At 29.4% G+C, this 23432-nt stretch overlaps 1 protein-coding gene across 1 annotated transcript in view; it reads left to right on the top strand.

The window, feature by feature from the left end:
- Positions 1-22426: 22426 nt before the first annotated feature.
- Positions 22427-23432, top strand: part of LOC117122203 (eyes absent homolog 1-like) — an 83624-nt gene continuing 82618 nt past the window's right edge. The window contains exon 1 of the mRNA XM_033267709.1: positions 22427-22830. The gene's annotated coding sequence lies outside the window, so the exon portion shown is untranslated. The remainder of the gene's footprint in view (positions 22831-23432) is intronic.

The raw sequence follows: 23432 nt of genomic DNA, 5'->3' as shown, positions 1-23432 counted from the left end.
CTTTCAAGCTATTCATTAAAATTAATTCGGGTCATAAAAAAAAGTGTTTCCATACCCAGAATTCTCTTCAAAGCAATTTGCGGTGAAATGTTGTTGCGAATAATCTGTGTAATATAGAATTTCAAATATGCAACTGTAAGAGTTGTTTTCGGAAAATATGTACAGTACTAGAGATCTAGCTGTATTGATAGGATTTTTTTTTTTCACTTTAAAGGCCCATAGTGGATGTTCATCCTTTAATTTATGGTAGGAATCTCGTAAGCCTGAAAGAATCATTAAATGAAGAACATTGGGTTCGAAGTTGAGAACAGTAAAAATATATATGTAGGCCTGTCCTACACTTTATTCTAATCATTTCATTTTTTTTTTAAATATATTGTTTAAAAATCTGTTAAATCATTATTCCATGGAAACCAAACCTACCCCAGAAGATATCCTAAATCAATAATTTATATTTAATGAGTTTCTATTCTTAATGAGAGAAAAATTTGCATAACATCCCGGCTGTGTTTACATTTTGTTATTAAAATTCACGTCTAATATACAGGTTCGCTTAACCATGTTGAACGATAAACAATAATTAATTTCAAAGAAATTGATTAATTTTCATATTGTATATTTTAAGTAGTGCAGAAGGTCTGTTTGAACAGTTTTGGTCTTTTTATAGGTCAGAAGTAATTAATTGTGTAGTGGGAGAGTTAATTGTAGCCTATTGAAGCTTCAAAATATTTATAATAGTGTACATGATATGTAGAAAGAAGTGTGTAATAAAATCAAACATTAATGCAACATCATTATCAGACAAAGCAACGATGACATACAGAATACATTATTATTATTATTTTTTTTTGTTTAGCAAGTAATAAGTATTATAAATCACAATATCATTCACTGTAGACAAATATGACAGTTCACTGATATTGAGGATGGTAATAACAATTATAATCATTTTCAATTTATTTGAATATGCCCTTTAAAATACAAAACAGAAACAAATGAACATGAACAGATCGAATCACAAAAGAGCATAACAGGGATTACCCTAAAGTTAGAAAAAACAACAATTGTGTCCCCAACATGAATACCGTAATTGTTGATAATGCTGTATAATGAAACTTGTATAAGTTGCATCCATCTATATAAGAGATGTAGTACTTAATCGTAATTATGCCTAATTGATGATAATAGTAATGATTGATAATAATGATGTGTCAGAATTTAAGGTTTTCTTCATCATATATAACATACATGTAATTTTAAAAATATATATCATTAATGTTAATATTTATTATCTTTATTATATTTATTATTTGATTTTATATCTACTTTTGTTGTTAACTGAACCACTTTGGAAATCAGGATTTGTATTGAAAGTGCATTTCAGGATAAAGAAAGAATAAATAAATTTTGATAATCATGTTGATTGTAGTGATGATGATGTTGGTAATTAGGATAAAATTTAACATGGTGGATTTGAAGAAATATTCATGTAATAGATAGAAATTTTGGAAAAATGCCAACAAATATAAATTAACTAAGTAATCATGTGGAAAATTAAATATGTTGTAAACCATTTTAAAAAAACATTGGGAGAAATAGAATATATCTATTCTTATTTAAATGTAAATGTTATAAAATAATATATATCAAAGAAATTTGGATCGTAACCTTCTGACCATGTTTGTGATGATTGATAACATGATTTGTGAAATGCGATCTTCTCAGCTTCCTTGTGACTACTGAGTCTATATCATTCATGGCCAATCAATAAAATCCTGTAGACCCTAGGACATAAGGCACTTATACTGTACAATATAGAATTGTATGACATATTTATATATTATTGATGATCTATGAATTACATACAATTATGTAGACCCTAATCTAGCAGTAACTATAACTCGTTCATGAGTTAGTTTCATCAGTAGAGACATAGATACAAAGTGTGTCAAAAAGCATGAGGACAAATTCTGCAACTTTCTGACAGAATCAATCGTTTGTGATTGTAAGCAGGAGTCTGGATGTCTTGGTGTATTCGTCCAAATGCCACCGCAAGAGATTTGGATATATCTTAACGGAGGGAAAACCGTAAGAATATTTTAGTAGCTCAAAGAACTCCCGTCATATGCAAATTTGATGTATATATTTATTAATAACAATGTTTTAAATCATGCTTCTTTGCAATATTTTACTATTATTTTTTTAATTAATCATAAAGGTTCAAATCATTTCATATATCATTTATTTTTGCCTTTACATATAAAATAAAATACAGAAACACAAGAAGTAAACCTGCTAGGCAGGATTACTAATATGTTATAAAATAAATAACAGTATAAGTGGCTCTTCACACAGAAAAAATATACATCAAAGTGGATTACATATAATCAAATAAATTATGATTCTATTAATATTTACATTTGAAAAGATTATTAACAATTTTCATAAGGTATTTAACATATTTAAAGTAGTAAAAAAAAAGATTAAGATAATAAGATAAAAACAGTTGATTCTAATGTTCAAATATCTACATTTTCCCATGACTTTGACTAGCAATATTACAAACTCATTACCAGCATTTAAATAAAAAGAAAATTACAAAGATTTCACCAGTAGATATTTCACTAGTTTCTAATTGCTGCCCCAATACATATACCTACTGTTTTTGAAATCTGATCCCATCATTTATATCACTCTATATAGTTTGTAAATTTAATGAAAAAATATTTGTTCTATACAAGTTCAAATATGATGATGAGCATAATCTAGTGATTCATATTTTTGGGAAATCTATAATAGTTTTATTTTGATGTTCTTTTCCTTAATACGTACATAAACACACATACTGCAATTTGATCAGCTTGAACCTATCCTTCTATTAGTTTACACTATAGTAACACATTTAATGTGTGTTTAATTTATATCCAATCTGTTTATTTACTTTGAATAGCATATATAATTTGTAATTATTTATAACTAATCTTGCTTATTTATTCAATTTCTGAGCTGTATTTTACTTGAGACTCAATTAAATACATGGTTTTTTTTTCATTTTCTCCTTCATTGTTTTTGAAGGCTGCCAGCCAACTTCCTGTGCTACAGGACATCACCTCATGTACTGGCAAATTTTTACTATTTTATTGAACAAATTGACAGCAAAAATCAAAGTTATAAACAGAAGATTACTATTCTCATCTCATCAAAGTACACATTTGAAACTGGACTTACTTCAATAAATATCTATGACATTTTTTAATTTAAAAAATATAAGCTATTGGGCGTCATTCATAATTATATATTCCTTCTGCTTGAAGTTATTACACTTGAGTGTATAAACCTAGGTCTGTTCTAAAATAATAATTCACAAAAACCACTATTTCAAGAAAAAGAATTATTAAACATACTTAAACCAATGAAAAAATATAAGATAAACAAAATCAGGGAAGAACTAAGCTAAGTTTTATTAGTTTAGATACCCAGTGAACCACTTGGTTTAAAAGACATCCCAGAAGGCTTTTCGTGAGTCCTTAATTCTGATTGAAATCAAAAGCTATTGAATTAACTAGATGTGGTTCATAGTATTATCTAGATTTGATGAGTTGACGATATGATTGTGATACTCATGCAATCGTCTTCATTTTAGTAAATGGATGGTTTCATTTGGTATTTTTATGTCCTGTGATAATGAACTGGCCTGAATGTAATATGCCTTGTAATCTAAGAGTAATGATGATATAGTGACTTCTATCGGAATCTGGCCCATTTTTTACGTGTTCATTTCGCATATTGCACTGCTATTTCTTAATGACAATAGCTTATTCATCGTGCGTGTACCTATTTACTATCTGTTGTCTGATACACTGAGCGATATTGTCATTCTCAAGGCCATATATTTGTCCTTCATTTTTGCATTTCTATAATAATAAAGATAAATCTCTGTTTTACAACAGGAGCTTGTTCACCAAGGAGATGTTCTTCGACAATTCAATTCATTTCATTATTCTTTGCTACGTAAGCCATCAAGGGCTAGTATCCACCCAAAACAATACAGTTCTAGTGACCCGCATACTCCACCCTCATCAAATTATGCATCCAGGAGGTAGGGACGTTACTTTGCTAGGGTCTTAATGGCCAGCTAACCCCAACCGAATCATACTATGCATCAAGGGGTCAGGGGTTGTACCATTTGGGGGCCGGGGGTAGTATTCGTAAAAAGGCACTTAGTAGCTATAGCACATTATTTCAACAGGCACTGAAATGTATGACATACATGGACCCTACTCTTTCAAAAGATGCAGTGGGTTATTTAATGTACAAACAAGCCAGATGTGTACATTGGAGCTCCGGTTTTATGTCATATCTGAGACAACTTGTTTCTACCAACCGAACCAGCCTCTGCCTTACATTTCGGCCACTCCACTCGCCTCATGGAATCCGAATTACGTGGAATGCTTGACTGCTACAATAAATCTGACATTATAATAATTCATCAAAATTAGCTGAGTGAATTTATCGCTACCATTCAACTGGCATTCTTCTTTTGCTTGTAAGCTACAACTATTTGATTAGCTGAGTTTTATCGCCTGTTTCCCTAAGGCAACTCTTTTATCAGGTCTATTGAATGCAGGGACCTGAGTGTTGCAACAATACCATTTCAACTAGGCTAAACACAGATTTTAATCTCAATACTATCATGCTTCCCCCTCTCTTAGCATTTTATTTGTATTATTCATTGATAATGCATTGATTTTTGTTTGTATTATCTAGAGGGGAGCTGATTTTTAAGTAGGTCTTAAGTAGACAAGTTAGGTGGAATGTTGATAGATATAAAACGTAGGGTTCAATATTAACTAGGCTAACAAAAAACAATAATCTATAGGCCTACAAAATTTATATATATCAGTTTCACCAAACTAAAAATAAATATATAACATATAAAAATATCATATATTAGCTACAATTAAAGCATAATTGTTTCCTTTGATATTATTGTCAGCTAACACTTTTTTTCACATTTACATAATTCATTTAGAATAAAAATACAAATAAATATTATTTACTTACTGAAATTTACCATTGTCCAACAACTATTGCTAGCCTATATATACAAAAATAAGTAACAATTTGAAGAAAAATATTTACAGAAATATGACATGTTTTATTGATTTATTTACTGATTTATTATTTTTTTTCAGTCTATCAAAAGACAAAGCAGTCCAAAAAGTATATTATGACTATTTATTTGAACACAGCAATTCGTTCCATAATAATTTGAAAAATGCGTCCATTGTTATCGTGGCCATAAATCAACGATGGAATTAACAGTAATTGAGATGTGATAAGAAGAACTCACTGAGCTGCTTACCAAGTGTTATAACGTCAGTTTTTATTGTTGCAATTACTATCACTGAGTTATGACTTCATTACAATTATTTGAACACACTACAGTATACTCAACACTTTTCTTGTAGATGTGTCCAAAAGTTAATATCTTGTACAAAAACTTGCATATTCAGAATAGATTTTCAAACAAATATTTGTAGAAATCATGAAAATTAAGAAATTAATTACCTTTATTATTACAGCATGAATTTGTTATCGCATTAAAACAAGTAAATATATTATCCTATCTCGCTCAGTGGATTAATCGACTCATTTAGAGTTTTTTGGTTTTTTTTGTAAAAACTGCATTGGATTAAATGCCCCTTGAGTGCAACTTTATTAAAATTATTTTGATTGTTTTACATAATAATAATGATCAACAAAATGAAAAGCAAATTCTTATCAACACGTATTTGTATTTGTAGAACTATCAAATCTTCTACTCCAATTTTTTAGCTTTTCTTTGACAATATTATTTCATATTTGCCAGGTATATCATAACAAAATAAAAGGGTAAGCATCATACCATCGGCGGTCAATTGTACATAATTTCTCTTATTGTATAACAGAATCAATTATACACAAATTTGTTTTTATAACTTAGATTTTCGATGGGTGTAGCAGTATAGCAGGTTGTTTAACTTATTGCTCCAATAAACCGGCATTCAACAGAATTACACATCCATACAATGTAGATATAAATATGCACAATACATTTACTTATTTGTTCTTTCTTTGGTAATCATCAATACACGCTCTAATAAGTCACAGCACAAGGCATGAATCTTTTATTGTATGTACTTTTTGCTCATTATAAGTATCGTAGCTTGATTGACATTTCAGCAGAGGACATGTGATTATCATAATCAGGTTAATTTTTTTCTTCAGGTCATAATTATTATAGGGTTCATTATTATTTGTAAGTATAGATAATTGGTATGTTATCATGTAAAGTATAATGGCAACGCATCTCCGGAAGGAGGTAGGCCTATAGAGATACAGGCCTATAAACTTCAATATAGCACATAACCTCAGTGACTGATCTTCTCAAACCTCTCAACCTCATCTTGATGCCTGTCTTTGTAATAGGTGGTTTCCAAATTATTGGTAGTACTGTATGATCATTTGTAATTATGAATGATTTTTAGCTACTATATATTTTTTTATGATTGTTACATGATTATTTATTTCCACAATTGTAAATACAGTAATTTAAGCCATTAGGTTTATGGACATTTCAGTATATCAGTTAACTTAATTTATTGTTCTTTTATAGACCATTGTCCTCTGTAGTATGTTTACTACCTGAATGTCCTCTTTGATCAGAATAGAATAAAACATTTTACATGTCAATATAGAAAAATTTAATATATCATTTATCTTCCTTGAACGTTAGCATGCTAATTAGAGATGAGTAAATGTTTGCGGTACATATAGCATGTAAAGAAATGGTAAATCCAATTCTCATGGTTCTCATAATGAAAAGTGTATTGATCTATTGAAGACGTTCATCTAATGACCCTTTTGTCATAAATATTGTTATTATATTCACTATATGAGGAATTAATGTATTAGACCATCTTTAAATACTATACTAAATTGCTGATTGGTCTTTAATAACTGAACTGTTTTTTATGAGGTATCACAAAGAAAATCTAAAAGAGTGCTTTAATTATATTTAGGAGAAATCTATATTAATTTATTCATATTATACATTTGTCAAATTAAAGTTAAATTAATGCATTTTATTATAGTATATTTTAAGATTATGAATGTGAATAACCTAATAATTTTAGCTTCATATATTTAGGCACATTAATTATTAATCATAATATTATTAATTATTATTATATTAAATATGTTGATGTTAATCAGGAAATTATTATAATGCTTCCAATAACTTTGGTCACACTGCAAATTGAGCCACAAAAGGTACTCAATATCAAATATCAGAATCCCTATAAAGGGATATAGAGCCCAGTGACCCCTTCATAACGATGTCAAAATGCTATAAAATTTATGATTACAGTAAATGTTTAAATATGTGCCTCTGTTGAATAAATGCCACTCTTGAAGAAGTGCCATATTTATAGTTTCCTTTGCTATGCATTTGAATAATCGCTAGGCCTATGTTTCTTATTATTGTATTTAATTTTCATTTTTATTTCCTTGCCAATTGGTTCAACTCTACCAACGCAGTGTCCCTCATCCATAATGTATTGCAATTTCCAGAATGGGAAGATTTGATTGATTGACTTGATTGATTGATTGATTGATTGATTGTTTGATCGATCTTTTCTCAGTACTATTTTTTCTTAATACTTAAAAATTGGGTGGATTGAGACTCTACCACTGCCAAATGATGTAATTGCACTAATTCATGCATTTAGAATGCAGCATTATCATTAGTGTTTGCCCTTCTTTTCTTTATTTGAACTTTGGTCATTGGTAATGGACAGTAGCCTATCCTAGTGATTGTGGATGTTTGCCCAACGTATCTACTGATTGTCCAGTCATGTTTACATGCCAGATTATTATTGTTGACATACTTGTTAAGTTGATTGATATCTTCTATGATTGACAGCTAACACCAAGTATTCTAATATATTTTTAATATTAGTATTCTGTAGTAATGATTATGCTGTGGTGATAACAAAACCTGAGATTAGAACATTATTAACATGATTATTAATATTGTATATAGTGTATCAGCAGGGAATATGTAGGCTTAGATATTGTGTATTTTATATTTAAAATAGAGTAAGTTACTATATTAAATATATATTTTTTTTTTGTATTTTTGACATTTTAAATAGTTGCATTTACTGTTTTGACCTTTTAGCAAAACATTATTACAATTTTGAAATTTCAAAAATATTAATATAAATATGATTGAAAAAAATCATAGAAAATTATTTTGTATGAGAGCATTAGTAACTAATTGTTTGAATGATTGAATATCATTTTTATAACTGTCATCATTCCTTAGTCAAATTTAATTCATTTAATTGTTGTTAATACAAAATTGAACTAATACTGTCAAAAATCATACTAGTAATTTACTATATGAAATGGCAGATAAAATGGCAGTTTAATCAATCATAGACTACACAGTAGCTGTAATGATTCTATTGATTTGCCTTATTTGTAGTGAATGATAAATGATAATTGATTACCAGACACATTTAACAGAGCAAGGAAGCAAGTAGGCCGGGTCGACTGGCACTCATTGGCCAGTCCGAATCCATCCATTTTACAAAGTGTCAGGGTGCCATAATGAACTAAATGTAGTACAGACTGATTGTGTGTAAACAAACCATGTTAATTAAAGAAAAAGTACAAAAACAAGGCTGTGTACCAGCACAATGTTGACTTAAATTGGTCATACACATATTTTTATTGGATAATATTTATTTGTAGTATAATAATTGTATATTAAATATTTTTATTCTTTTTTTAACTTGTTTATATTGTAGGATCTCTTGAAATTAATTAGTTTGACAAGGATAATATTTTTCTGTTTGAAAAGAAAGAATATTATGTAATTCATCTTAGGCTACTGTATGTTGCCTACTAATTGTTACAAGCCCATGTATTGTTTAATTTTTTTGGTATGCTTTTATGAAAATTATAAATTGATTTTGAATCATCATAGTTCTTCATTACTTAGCTATTATCACCATTATCATGAATCATTATATTCTAAATATGTTATTATCAGTATATAGTAATTTGTTTCTAAATGTGGTTCTAATCCTCCTAGAATGAGTTTTGTGAAGAAGAATTTTTCTTTTTAATATAATATTTCAATATCTCATGTAAGTATTAAACATTATTATATCTGGTAATTTACAGCAAAGCATAAATTCAAGTTATTGCATCTTATATTGTTTTAAACTTATCATCACTGAAAAGATACAGTAAATTCCAGATTCATTTCATGTGATATATTCCAATATGAATGTTGAAACAGTGCCATTAATATATTTGTGAAACGCCTGTAGGCAATAATAACAAGGATGCTTTTATGCCAGCATTGCAGAGTGCGACTCAATTCTTAAATTCAATAACACACTTGTGTTGATCGGCACCAACACTGAAAAGGAACTGCTCCATTTCTAGACTGTTGTGTAAATGTTCTAAATTAGAAACTCCTCAGTTCTCCCGGGAATTTTCCGGCCCAGTAGTCGGGGTCAAAGATGCAGCCAGCGCCCAGAGCAAAGTAGATTACGTACATGGACCGTACTGCTCCGTTAGGCACTTCTTGTAACTGCAATGTTCGTTCATCCGTGGAGCACATGGACCCTCTTTCACGGCACCAGTTTATATTTGTTGCCTTTTAAAAAAAAGTGCTGAATCTAACAGTCCACTGGACTAATTACTTGTACTTTGAATTCTGTTAGTTTTATTTGGCATTTATAGGTATCCAAGCATGAAAATTATCCTTTATTGTTGTTCGTTTTTCATAAACAAAGTTGACAAACATTTGCTTGTTTAAATCAACCAAGTGAAATAATTTCATTAGTACTATAGCATTGTATCAGAGATCTTAGAGCTTTCTTGCTTATAAAAAAATGTAGTAGTGTACCTGTCCTGAGTGCTGAATACAAAATGCCAACTCACTATTCGTGGGAGTTTGCTTGCTCCATAAAAGTTCAAAATGTTACGCCTTATTCTACTCCCTCTTTAATTCCAATCATGAATAAGCTATAACAAAATACAATACACCTATAGAAATCATTGTGTGGCTATAGAGAGTAGAAAAGCAGCCTAATTTTATGAACATATTGTAAACAATTCATTTTGTTGCTTGTTAACTTTCACAAAAGTGATATATTTGAATACATTCTTATATGACGTAGGTGGTAGATGTACTGTTTATTTTTCTATAAGCTGTGAAAGTACTGTTAGAATTCATATATTTTTATAACCTTAAACACCCAATTTTAAAAATAGATAAGAATATTTAAACAGAATATCCCATTTTAAAAATAGATAAGAATAATTAAACAGAATATCTTATATATATATATATTTGTGTGTGTGTGTACAAAAATACAACTAAGTTTTCTTTGTTTAAAAAAAAAACCAAAATGCCGAACCTCAATCTTGTACATTTTATGTCGGTCGGGCTTGGCGAATACAATAATGTTTTTTATTTGACCTTATTATTCTCATTCCAGATTGTAGGTATCTTTTATCCTGTAGAGTACAGTATATCATTTCAGTTTATAGTTACTGGTATTACAGTTTGGTGGTATACAGTGTTTTGTTTTGCATACTTAGAAATATATATATTTTGTTTTATGTTAATCATATATTTTAGTGATATTGGTATTTATTATTTTTTAAGGCCACTCAAAATGAACTTTGGAACACTTTGGAAAATGTAACTGTTATTGTTGAATAATTAATGATAATGTAAATTTACACATGTGCATTGTTGGTTTTGTTACAATTTAGAATACTCAAAAAAGCATTTCTTACTCCCACTCATTTCTTATTTGTCTAAAATTTTCCGCCCACTTTAATTGACAGTACCAGTTAAAATAGGGCATCGATTCTGACCCCTTAAAGTGTGTACCCTAGATCACATCCCTGTGAATGCATAAGTAACCATGGCAACTTGGAAGGGATTGTAGCGTGGCGATCAATGAATGGTTGTTATTTCTCATCGATCACCTGTACTGATTAGGCAAAGTGTGTTGTAATAATGCTAAAGGAAGCTACAATCCCACATGTTGTTATCTCTGAGCCTGTATCAGTGACAAGGTGTATATTTGTAGGCAATATATTTTCTGTTCAATATTTTATCATTTTATGATTATAATTAATTTTGTTATGATTATCTAAAGAAAACAGAGATTACTATGTTTGATTGTCCATCTAAAATGTTTTTTAACAAGTTCTTTTTGAATGAAAAAATGTTCACATTAGGAGTGTTTATGTTGTTTTGATGCTAAAGAAACAGCAGCATTGTGTCTGCGAACCATCCATAGACAAAAAGGCACTTTAACTGAAAGCTGCTTATTGTCAATAACGTTGTAATTATACATCTTTAGACTATCAATAATGTTATTCTTATACATCTTTAGATTTGTTTTCTAATCATGTTCAATATTTGAGTTATTTAATATTCATCATAATATTTATATTTTACTTTCCATTTTGAAAGTATCTAATTTTTCACTGATTTCGAACTTGAAATGAAATATACTGATAAACACTGTAACTATAATAAGCAGAAAATAGTAAATACTATATGAAAAGTCAAATGGTATGAGACTTAAGTAGATGAAAAATGAATCAAGCAAGATAATAAAAAAATTTAAATTATGAAAAATATTGATATTGGGAATATATACGGTATTCTACTAAATACTATACTCATAAAATTCAATTTGAGTATAAGTACATTACATGTATTTAGTTAAGTATGTTTTTTAAATTTTTTAAAAGCATTTCACAATGATGAATAGGCCTATAACAACACTTATAGACTATGTAACAATCACAAAATATTTTTTATAAGATAACCAAACTTATCAGAAAGCTACAGTTATATTGCATTACTACCTAGGTTTTCTAAAAAAAATTACCATAATTGATACACATCGGACCTAACATTGTTCCATAATTTTTAGAAACATTATAGTAATATATGATAATTAGGTTATCCAACTTCACTTGTTGTTATCATTACTTGATTTACTTCTTCAATTTAAAGTAACAAAGTTTGATGTTTTATATTCTCATAATTAATTGTAAATACTGACACTCATGTAGTTGTTTAATGTATTTAATTGAGTAAATATGGTTTTTACTAATGAACATTAGTGGTACAAATTTGATACTGGTGAATATTATTTGATATAAAATTTTCTCATTTCATTTCAGTGACAATATCTTAGTTTCTTTCTATATCAGTTTCATAATCTGATACCTTTAGAAAACTGATTTGATATTACTTGTTAGATTTTTTGAAGCATTTTGTAATTACAGATCAAATTGAGGGTTAATTTTTAGGCACCCTTATTTAATCTAATTTGTATTTAAAAAACCTTGTGAATATATTGCCACATCTTCTAGTTAAATTCAAGTCATTTCTGAGTAAGTGTCCATGTTTCAGATTATTCCCGGATGCTAAATACATTAATAACAATAGGCTAAGCAATTAGGTTTCTGTGATCTATTCGGCAAATAGCATTCAAAAATCTGAGTATCATTTTTGTTATAGGTCTTCGTTGTTGAATTAATTGTGTTTAATGATTTGTGAACTGCCGCATTCATCATTTATTTCCACCTTTTACACCCTTATCATCTATCAACTAGTCACTATTTTATTATTATTAAATTTTATTTTCAGTTTTAATTCTAATTTCATAATATTTTCTGTTTCGTTCATTCTAAATATGGTATGCTGGCAGACCTATAAGAAACACTAATTTTAACATTCTTTTGTTGTAACCTATGCAGCATGTAGGAAAATGCAAGATAGGCATGATACTGTATCTTGATAACCAATTAAATTATATACAGTGAAATCATTCTAGAAAAAATAGAATAATTTGTTTCCAAATTAAACTTAGTGGAAAGGTGAATTTTGGTTCACAATGAAATTAGGGTAATGCATTATAAAATGTTGGATGGACTCTACTTTTCGTGACCTGGTAAATTTTTAAATTAACAATATGTCATGGTTCGTGTTAAAAATGGCAGACATTCCACTCTTTGCTTGAAGTTTCTGCACTTTATTAGTGCCCTTTACTTGATTCAGTAGTATTTTACCATTTATTAGTATTCAATGAAGTTTTATTACAATCATTATCCATACCAACTACTAAATCATCTAAAGTGCTTACATTGTGTTCCTAGCATTTCCAAGTTGTATTTCCTCATTTGATTGTTATTTACTGTGATATTTTTTTATTTCTTTATCTTAATAAGCTGAGGGAAAGGATTGAAAGTTCAGAGTGTTTGTTGATGGTCTCTGAATTAGTGCTTCAAACGGTGAGTGATTTATGGTTAATGTTGGTATGCCTATTGGCAGTATCCCTCTGTAAACTTTAACACAAATTCATGTGCTATATGGTACATTGCATTTGTAGAAGTTCAAAATTGTACCATCATCATCATCGTTATTACAGTGCTAGATCCTTGAATTTATAATAGAGTGGGTTAAGAGAGAGACTTGGTACTTACAGATGGGGGTTCTAGATCACAATAAGGTACAATATCATAATATGGCTGGGGTGAATCTGTAGGGCAATAATTTTCTTTTCCTATATTTTAAATTTGTTTAATTGACAGGTGTCAAGTCCAGCTAGACCCCCTAGAATTTTTCCCAGCATTATCGTTTTAATGAATCTGTATCATCTATATTTTTTCTCATTAATGAGCTTTCATCAATTCTATGTATAATGTCTCACTATAATTAATTCATAAACTTGTATTCACATGTATTGATGGCATTGTTGATTGAAATGATGCAAATGGTGATGATGATGATGAATATAATTATAATAATAATGATAAGGTATAGATGATCATAAATTATGAATAAATATTACTTAATGATGATGATGAATATAATTATAATAATAATGATAAGGTATAGATGATCATAAATTATGAATAAATATTACTTAATATAATATTGATGTTAATGATGATGGTAAAGATGATGATAAAATAAGATAATCTACTTATTTCATCATCATTATTAGCGTCAATATTTTCATCATCAACAACAATGTCACCATTAGCATAATTTTAATCTTATTATCGATACCATCTTCATACCACTAAAACAGCTAGTTTATGAAATCATCCTTTTATTAACTTCCGAAAAACTATTTTATTTCCTGATATACGAGTCTATGTAGGGTGTACGTGCACTCTCTACTTAAAATTTTTATTACCACTGTTCCCCTGGTCAAAAGCCCAGAGTTTGATTTGAATATGTAGCTTAGCTAACTTTTACAAATATTTTGAGAAAAATATAAAGATTAACTTTGAATTGGGCAAACAGTGTAGAAAATCTCAATTTGATTGACCATATCTCTACAAACTATAGAACATATCACTTTGAAAAATTCAGGGGACATCATTAATATATGCCCACCAAGAAATATGCCCAATTTTTATGTTCAAGGAGTGGATGGTGGATTTAAACAATCATTCATCAAATTATGTTTTTTTATGGTTGATGGTTTGTGTTGTTCCTTTTTTCTGTCTCTTCATCTGATTTGTTTCTTTTATTCAAATTCTGTTGGACATTTTTGAAAGCGTAGGCCTTTGTGCAATACAAGTTTACAGCCATTACCATTACTGTGGTTATTGTATTTAATGTGTAAAAAAAGTTGATATTAAATCATGTGACATGGCAGTACAGCATTATGGACTTGCAACATTATGGGCTAGCATTAGTAAAGAGAATTGACATTAATAACTCCTACAGATTTTCATACCCAAGTTATAAATCATAAATTAATTATTGCTGGCTCACAGAAACAGTATAACTTGATACCTCAACCTAATTCACACAATGAAACATAAACATGTCATAAATTCTAACAATAAACAATCCTGGGAAGTTGTGATGATATGCAGGTTGCTGGTTCCACATACAGACCTAGGTAAGATTCTTAACCACAAAATGTATTATTTGACCACATTTGTTTATGTTTGTTGTTTAAATATTTCAGGATACCTTATAGTCTATCTGATCTCCAAAATGTTATATATGCAAGCACATAATTGAATGGAACATAAATACAATCCATTAGAAATGTTTGTGTATTTTCTATATAGATTTTCTATTACAAGTTGCATTGTTAAAAACATGCCCACATATTTTTGGATTTATCATTAGTTGATCTAAAGGATCCTCCTTCCTGTTTCTATAGATTCTCCCTTTGTTTTCATTTCCTTTTCTCAACACTCATTCCTGTACCATTCTTATACCGTAACTATTTTCCTTTTTTTTTTTTTTGGTTCTCTATTTTCCTTAGTTCTCAATCTTTTCATCATTCCCGGTTTCTGTGGTTGATTCCATCATTCCTACTTCTCCATCCTTTCATCTCTTTTACTACATTATAAATCTTTTCGATTTCCCTGTTCATTCATGTTTTAACTTTTTTTAATATACAAAAAAATATTAAACTTTCAAATATTATTTTTCAAGTTTGTTAGCTAAACGCACTAAATATATTTTCATGAATTTAGTATGTCAATGCTTCAATGAAATCTGTTAAACAATCATTGTCAAGTGGAGTTGAATAGCTTAGTGGTTAAGATCCTTTCCTTCTGATCTCAGGGTCCTAAGTTCAATTCCTGTCATAGCAGGACTTTTCCTCACAGCTAAAAAAAACTCTACTCCCTAGGCTTTGGTAAGAGACTTGGTTTATAATGCATCGTTCATCCTGTAAGTGGCGAGTGTACTTGCTGTTGGATGTGAAGGGGGAAAAAATTAAATTCAGCAATCTCTACCAAAGGCTGTAAAATATCTATATGAATTGGAGGCAATAAGTGAAAATTTGGTCGGTTCAAAAATGACATTAATTATTCGTACATTATTTGTTTACGTGGATGGTCTTATCAGTTATTAATTGATTCACCATTTGGTTAGTTAAATAGTTTTAAAGCTAGTACTTGACAAAGTTTTGATCCAGTTACAGTTAGTAGTATTAATATTATAATACAGCATTAAAATATCTAATAACATATTGGTATCATAAGGATTTTACAGCTTAAAATTTGTAATGAAAATAAATTAATCTAACCACTTTAAAATGTTTTAAATTCCACATACAGTTACAAGTTACATAAGATGTATCATATATAGCTGAAGTGTATAAAGTGAGCTATAGATATGTTATTCTGGGTCAATATCCTGTAATTTTATAGAAACTTAGTGTGAATATAGAAGCAAACATTTCCACCTCTACACTTTCTCACAAAAGAGGCTGGGTTATTTGTCACGTTGCAAACACCGCTTCTTAGGCTTGGCCACCTTTTCTGACTAAGTCTACCATCACAAACACCCCTAGAACATGATACGCCTTGTGAAAAAAAAACCTTCTTTTCAAGTGGAAATTAATTCGTTGCTTCCTTTGGTCCCCTTCACGTTATTAATTACAAGCAACACTTGTGCACTGTTAGGGCTTGTTAATGCCTTCCACTACCTTTATCTTAATTTTGGTTTATGCATTGCTCTAGGACTAGGATTGATTGTATTTTCTGCCAGGGTTGGTATAGATAAAGCATTTTGTAAATGATACTCCTCTTTTAGCCGCTTCATCTCATATAGTAACAACATTTGGTTTGAAGAGTTTGCAACATGTGCACAAAATGGGTGTGCCTGTTCACGTTATATAATTTACAACTTTGCGTTCCTTCACCTCAGATTCCGTTGGTCGACATATATTTAAATCTCATGAATTTACAGTTTATCATTTGCAAGTATCTTTATCTCATTAATGAATATACAACTGATTTGAACATTGATTTTAGTCTGATTTTCAGCAAAATATTTAAGTTATTAATAGTTTATAATTATAAATTAAAATTATAAACATACAACATAACTTTTTATAATATTTTATTTTAGAGTCTTATTTATCCAAACAATCTATTGATCCAAAAACCATTTTTTTAAATAACTTAAATATTTTGCTGAAAATCAAACTAAATTAAATGTTCAATTCTGTTGTATAATATAATACATATATTCTGGGTCATATTGATATCCCTACCTTTCCTTCTAGGTTTTTTTTATTAAGAATGTTAAACTAGATTTATTTTCTTTAATAACTTATATTTTACAACTTTTATATACATTATTTAATATAAGTTTTACAATAATAATGATAGCTTTAATGATAATAATCTAGTAATTATAGTGATAATGATGATAATGTTAATAATGTTAGTGATAGAAATGATAATACTTTTGATTATTAACATTGCAACCCATCATTACTTTTTTGCTATATACTTTTAATTACATCTTATATTTTTTGCCTTATCTAAAAATCTCTTAACATAGGTTTATTTGCTTTGACTATATTTTATCTCATTTCTGTTCCTACTGTTGTTTGGTTTTAACTTGGGACCCTGGAATTGAAAAGATGAGACCATCTTAACCATACTACATTTTCATGCCGATTAGATCCTATTATTACTTTTATTATAATATACCAGACATAAGTGGTATATAGGGACCGTTATTATTTTGATTAATATAACAGTTATTACTTTCCCATTAACAGAAGTGTATTACCACTGTGATACTTATACTTAAATTACTTGTTCCTTTAGTCAAGAAACCTGGCTAGTATCATGATATTTAGCATGTAGGTGTCATGTCCTGGCACTCTCAACAGAACTTGGAAATCCTATCCAGGGAAAAGTCAAATTTAGGCAAATATCAGTGTCATTACTGTAATTAATAGCTTGTGATATTCTGACTTTATTCCAGTCAGAATCCAAACTTCTATTGTTTCACATTCAGCCACTAACCAAATATTTCCTTTTCAAGGCCCAAGCGATCACCTTAAACCTCAAAGTAAATTAAACGAGTTCTAAGATTGACATTGGCTACCGGTTCTTAGTTTCACGATACATTTTACTACGGAGTGTTGGCTTACACTCCATGGTAGTCGAGTTACCTAGGCCTATTGTACAGGTGAACATTGTATTGGTCTTGGGCCCTCCTCTCTCTAGGTGTCGGTTCTGGTTTATGCACAGGCGCCGGCGATTTTTATATTACGGAAGAATACTAAGGATTGCGATATCTGGTGACCAAGTCTGCCTGAATACAAATCGGATCGCACAAGAGAAATACATTGTAAGCGATTGTGAATGGTTTATTTTAGTAATTGGGCAATATGTTAAGCTTGGGTTAACTTACTTAACCTGGCCAGATTTAATTACTTTGATTACACCCCGTCTGCTCTATCTAAAACAAAGCGTATGCATAGTTTAGTTGAGGCTACAGAATTCTGTTACTTAGGCCTATTGTGCTGGGGTTAACTAGGCCATCCAGGTGCTTCCTTACGCCTGTCATTCAGCATTCGTACAGAGGGATATTTGTGCTTGGATAGCCTAGCTCAATAGATATACTCTGAATGACAAGATGAACATCCGCAAATCATCTGTTTGTTTGTATCATATTCCAATTGCGTGTTCTGCACACACAAATTTGGAATATTACAATTTTTGTATTACCGAAATAATATTTTTAAATTTTTGTAAACATGTTTTTTTAATTTCAAACAATAGTATTATCTAATTTTATGTGAAAATTGAAATTAGTTTGTGTACAGTATGTGATTGTATGAGTAATTATTATCTTTAAACTTTGTTATAATCATTGTTATCGTTGGCATCATCATCTTCATAGGCATCATCATCCTGATTATCATCATTATCATTCATCATCATAATCATCATCATCATCATCTTCACCACCATTATCTTCATCAATATCATCATCATCATCATCACCATCAATGTTGTCGTCATTGAATGTTGCTTAATGGTTGAGATGCTTTCCCTTCAATCCCAGGGGGGTTAAATACTTTCAATTTCAGGATTTTTGTCATAGGCATCATCATCATAGTCATCATCATGCATTATCATCATCATCATCATTCATCATCATCATTAATATCATCATAATCATCATCTTCACCACCACCACCACCATCATCATTATCATCATCGTCATCATCATCATCACCATCAATGTTGTCGTCATTGAATGTTGCTTAATGGTTGAGATGCTTTCCCTCCAATCCCAGGGGGGTTAAATCCTTTCAATTTCAGGATTTTTGTCTTGTGACTATAAAAACAACTTCGTTCTGAATATGCCCCATAATGAGACTTAGTTCATGAAGCATCACTTCCACTTTGTAAGTGGTGAGTTGGATGTGACAGTGAAATAAATCATCTTTTACATCAGTTTTATTAATATAAGTATAAATTATAATTATTCTGAATTTTATTTTGAGAACATATACAGTCAATTGTACCAATTTGTTGTGATCTATTTAATAAGAAGCTAGATGAATTTATTTATACTGTAATAATATAATTGATATTATATGTACACTTATCCAGGAAACCCTCCACTATTTATGAAACATTATAGTAAAAATGGATTGTTTGTAACATCAGACTACATACTCCAATTGTGTAATTTGTAGAGTAAATATTAATTATTATTTAATAAAAGCTAGATGAATTAATTTATACTGTAATAGTATAATTGATATTATATGTACACTTATCCAGGAAACCCTCCACTATTTATGAAACATTATAGTAAGAATGGATTGTTTGTAACATCAGACTACATACTTCAATTGTGTAATTTGTAGAGTAAATATTAATTATTATTTAATAAAAGCTAGATGAATTAATTTATACTGTAATAGTATAATTGATATTATATGTACACTTATCCAGGAAACCCTCCACTATTTATGAAACATTATAGTAAGAATGGATTGTTTGTAACATCAGACTACATACTCCAATTGTGTAATTTGAAGAATAAATATTAATTATTATTTAATAAAAGCTAGATGAATTTATACTGTAATAATATAATTGATATTATATGTACACTTATCCAGGAAACCCTCCACTATTTATGAAACATTATAGTAAAATTGGATTGTTTGTAACATCAGACTACATACTCCAATTGTGTAATTTGTAGAATAAATATTAATTATTATTTAATAAAATCACATTCATGAGGCTTGTAATGTATTACTTCATACCACTATCTCAATTCTTGTCATCAGTCATTTCTTATACTGTAGAATTTGTATTGCACATTTTATTTATCTTACATTGGAACTTTTTGTTATTTATGTTAGTTATTAATTACAAAGAAAGGAGTATCTGTAAGCCTATAGTTATAATTTACTTTTTCTTTATTTTGTTTGTACCAATTAGAAATAAATTAAACAACACCTTGATGGAGCAAAAATGGAAACCCACAAGGCAAGAGAATATTTTTACTATCAAACTAAAGACATGGAACAAACTTCCAAACCAAATTAAAATAAAATTGAATAACTTTTAACTTAAACATTTTTTTAAAATTTGATCAAAACAGATAATTATTAAGTTCTGTGTGACTACACAGATCTGTTTTCTTGCCTTCATCAAAATTTATTTGGTTTTTTTGTTTGTTTAAATTTATGTTTCTATATATTTATATTTATCTGTATTTTCGTTTAACTATGGTAATTTTTATTTAAGATAAAGTTAGATAAGATCATTTTTTATTGACCAACATTACACTGAAAATTGGTTTCCCTTTCGACAATATAAAACACATGAAAAATTCACAAACTCAGTATGATATAAAAGACAATTTTCTTGATTTCATTTCTTTTCTTGTTCATGAGATTTTCTAGTGAGATCAGTCCTGCATCATAGAGAGTGTTATCACTTTAAAAGCAGAATAAATAAATAAATAAATTTATTTTACTAAACCATCAACTTATAGTTTTTTACTGGTATAATTTCTGAAAATCACAGATTGAAAGAATAAAATATAAGCCTTTGAAAGATTGGGAAGATAAGATAATGCAATTCCAATGAAGTACCAGTACAATTACTTGCCTTCATAAAAAAAAAAAAAACAACCAAATCCATTTGCTAAATTAGAAAAAAAAATTTTATTTTTATTTTTTCCTACCCTCCTCTGACGATCTCTAAATAAATAAGTTCGGGAAACAAGGTATGAAAAAGTCCTACTTTACAAGCCCATTTTTTTTCTTCATATGTCGTTAAAGTAGATACTATTCCATACACATATAATGCAATACTAAACCTTTTTTGGTCATTTAAAGGGGAAAATTAGTGGGACATATAGAGAAACCAAATTGTAATTGGAGAGTCTAGAGTTTAAATCTTGATGGTGAAAATATCTGTTGGTTGAACCATCATTTATAATCAGTAATTAGGATTTAAACGTCTTTAAGAAAAGGTTAATCTGTATCTAATATATAATATTACTATATTTCTTTTCTCTAATACAAAATGTTTTATCCACTCTTTGCAAGCTCCTCCTAGTGGATGTTTAATTTGGGGTTGTTGAGCATAATTCATCTATGAAAAACGTGCTAAATTTTTTTTAATATTTTTCAGTCATGCCATTCAATTTTAAAGAAAAATATTAATTCCCTTTTCCAACTTTCCCCTTAACCATTGAACCTCTCTTGCCCTTCTCTCTAAATTCACCTTTGTTAACGAGGCCTTTGAATAAAATCCAGCTATGGAGTTAAGATTATTATGAGGCTAGGATTATTATTACGCTTAGAAACCCTCATCATTTGATAACTTAGTTTCACTATAAATTTTCAGATTGTACAGCTTTTATGAGACGAGTGTGTAAGCGAGCCAATGTGACGCCATTTATTCTACGAGAATAATTACCTCCATATCATTGTAGGACTTGTAAAGAATTCATAGAAAGTAAATCCAATTAGTCATAAATCCTTGCTTTAAAAAAATCATGTTTAATTAATCTGGGGGTGTATATTATCCTATTATTAAAGAAAGGATAAAAAAAAATGGATTGTGTTTTCCTAGCTTATTAAACAATGGAAAATAAGACTGACTTGTAATTGTCTAAAAGGTAAATTGTAAAACAGAACTTTTATAGGGATCACAGTTTAGAAATCGATGTAAACTATAAAGAAATCACATGCTAAGTGGTTTTATGCTTTTGAGGCTTCATAAGTTTGAATTGAAATTTATATAAGATTAGCCTCCCTGGAAGGTAAAAATTTAGGATAATTCTGTGGAGAAAAGAGAGTGGCCTTACACCAATAAGCCCTTGTTTATATTAGTTACGTACGCTTCAGTATATCTAGCCAATGGCAATCAGCTTTGTAATTACATTCATCGAAAAACCAACTGCTGCCAGTCTGAACTAAGCATCCATTCTGCGTTAATGACGGGCTAAATACTGAGACTCTCTTATCTCTATGTTGGTAACTGCTTCGAGGTAAGGATTGTTTTTTTCAGCTTTATTTCTAGTTCTCTGCATGGAATTTGTCGGCAGAAAATAGTTTACCTGTCTCTGAGACAGTAATGATGGCATTACCTGCTGCTGTTGCGAATCAGAGCCAACACTGATTGGCCAGTCGGAAGTGATTTACGAAATCTAAGTAGTGGACTGTGAGCTGTGCTCGTTGCATCGGATAACACTCTATGCTGCTTTTGTTGCGATGAGTTTCAAGCTTAGAGCGAAAAGAAGTAGTTTAGTTACGATGTTGCGTTAATTCTATCCCTATTACTGCTCAATTACTTGCATTTGCTTTTGCTTGCCACTGTTAGCCAACCGTATTCATCAACAGAAAATTTGGTGTCTTTGCTCTCATCGTGCAACTTTCGCCGTGATATTTTTCTCGATCACAGGTAAATTCTTTTGCAGATAAGTGGTGCCTGGAGTGTTACTCTTAGTAAAAAAATAGTTTTGATGTAGGTGTCTAAAGTTTTTATTATATTTTTATATATGAATTAGGAATTATAGTTACGTGTTTTTGTTTTTTTCTTATATATAAATAATGGCTGTGCCATAGGTATATACATAATTTTTCACCATTTTAAGTAGGAGATAAAAATTCAGGGGTTTTGAATACAATTCTGTAGTTAAACATGTTCTTTCATTCTCAAAAGGTGTTATACTTTCCTTAAATTTCCTTGAATATTGAGTAACCTTTTTAGAAAGTAGATTTAAAATTACAAAGATTTTGTGCCAAAAATTACTTCAGTTCCTACTAATCAATCAAGGGTATCAAATTATTTGTAAATATTCATATATTCAAATTTTATTTTTGTTATGTGTTTGAAATTATAATATCTATGAAGTAGAATTTAGCATTTCTTTTTCCAGCTAATTGGCAATGTTTAAATAATTTAAAAATGTTTAGGTATTGTGAAAAAAAAATGTTAGAAAATATAACATGTAAAATTGATAGAAATATTATGTTCCTTAATCAATTTGCAAACAATTATAT

Source organism: Anneissia japonica, unplaced genomic scaffold, assembly GCF_011630105.1.
Source record: "Anneissia japonica isolate Jap-2015-1 unplaced genomic scaffold, ASM1163010v1 scaffold287708_len1499824_cov190, whole genome shotgun sequence".
In the NCBI taxonomy this organism is placed as follows: Eukaryota; Metazoa; Echinodermata; class Crinoidea; order Comatulida; family Comatulidae; genus Anneissia; species Anneissia japonica.
This window is presented reverse-complemented; position numbering and strand designations above follow the sequence as displayed.